Source organism: Glandiceps talaboti, chromosome 15 (assembly GCF_964340395.1).
Source record: "Glandiceps talaboti chromosome 15, keGlaTala1.1, whole genome shotgun sequence".
NCBI lineage: Eukaryota > Metazoa > Hemichordata > Enteropneusta > Spengelidae > Glandiceps > Glandiceps talaboti.
In genome coordinates, this window is record NC_135563.1 from 9,789,897 (window position 1) to 9,791,792 (window position 1,896).

Sequence of the window (1,896 nt, forward strand, 5' to 3'; positions counted from 1 at the left end):
ATGTCTCCAACAGTGTAAGGTGGTGGTAGTTGTTATTTTTTTGTTCTGTATATAGTGTTTATCATGGTATTGGTGTTTTTTTGTATGGCATATTAAAGTATTTTGAGAATTTATTGGAATAAATCTGCATTTATTTAATTTTTGACGTAATGTGTTTTATTGACAGCATATTCCTGTAGCATAATTGAACTGAATTTCAGTAGTGATTGAGTCATGGAGAATGTGTGTGTGTGTGTGTGTGTCATGTGAGTCTGTCTGTGTGTGTGTCTGTGTCATGTGAGTCTGTGTGTGTGTGTGTTATGTGAGTCTGTGTGCACAGTTGAGTAGAGTTTTGTGGCCTCTTTATGTGTGTATGAAATGCCAGGGGAACTTATGTGTTTGTGAACGTGAACTTTGTAAACAGGCCATACAACTGTTCTCTTCACCCAATGTTGTAATGTAATACAAGTCTTTGTACTTCTAATATGCTGTGCCAAGTGTTATTTCAGTTGTTTACTTTCCTTGTTTGTAACAGGAACCGTTCGTCCATGGTCTGATGTCGGCAGTTGTAAGCCTGATGATGGACTGAGAGGAATTACCCCATGTCACTGATAAAATAATCTACACTATATTAACCTGCACCATATATGTACAACAATAAATGTTTTTAGTTTGCGTCTGTCTCAGCTTAGTCTAGTTCCTGACGGACCGTGTTCCAATTTTACACTGTTATCTTTACATTACATCTAGTCAATGTTGTTACGCTCACACACAATTCTGTGGTACCCTTACCGTGTTCATATAAACGTTATGACATTTTCACATCCCCATGTGATTTTAGTTTAAACAGACTGGAGGTGGAGTCCTGGTTGGATGTTTGCATATCATATCAGTCCTAGAAACACGAGAAAAGGTCAAAAATTTCTGCAAATCAAAACAGCAATACCAAATGAATATTAATGAGCAACGATGACACAACCTGTCAATTTGTGACGGATTATTACTGACTCGCCATTTGCGCTTTGCCCACCATGGGGTTGAACCACAATTAACGCCTTGAGTAACGAGATTGACTAGATGTAATTTGTGAAGATAATGTAGTGTAAAACCGGAATACGGTCTGTCAGGAACTAGACTGGTCTCAGCTTGTCCAAACTACCTCTCTCATTGTGTCATAACCCACAGTCCACTATTTTGTACCGTGTCCACACATACAGAAAGTATCACAGACACTAAATATACAATGTTTGACAAATTTTATTACACAATGATACACAACTTGCTGTACAGAATAGTCATTACAAAGAGCCAGGCCAAGGTTTTTCAGAAGTTCTCTAGTGGACTTGGCATAGGCAGACTTAATACACAGACTAGAAATGAGATAATCAACAAATTCACTGCTTTTTAGAAATTTAAATCATTTAACAGTCAATGAAAATAAGAAAAAGAAATGGTACGAAAAATGGTCATTTACATTTGGCTATATCATAACATCTTTGTTTATTGATCAGATTTGATCTCGGAGAAAATTCCTTCATGACAACATAGCCCCCCCCCCTCCCCCCCTTACAAATGTACATGAAGGGTAAGACTTTTTTGAACTTTTTCTGAATCTTATAGAATTTGCAACTTGACACTTGCATCATACTTGGTTGTTAATTGTCATCTGCTATAAGCACAAATTAACTTGATTCTGACTGACTGACTTGGAAAGCCCAACTCATGATTGTAAGTACAAGAACCTACAATGTGTAGGAATTGCCACTTGAAAATCTATTGCGAATCTCACTGTCAAGCCCTAGAAATAACGTTAACTGGAGGTTCAACACTTTTCCCACACTTGACTTCTGGTTGGAGTTATTTCCATAGGCTTCATGTGCATACAGAGAGATACGCAATGGGTGCATAAAAGGGTAC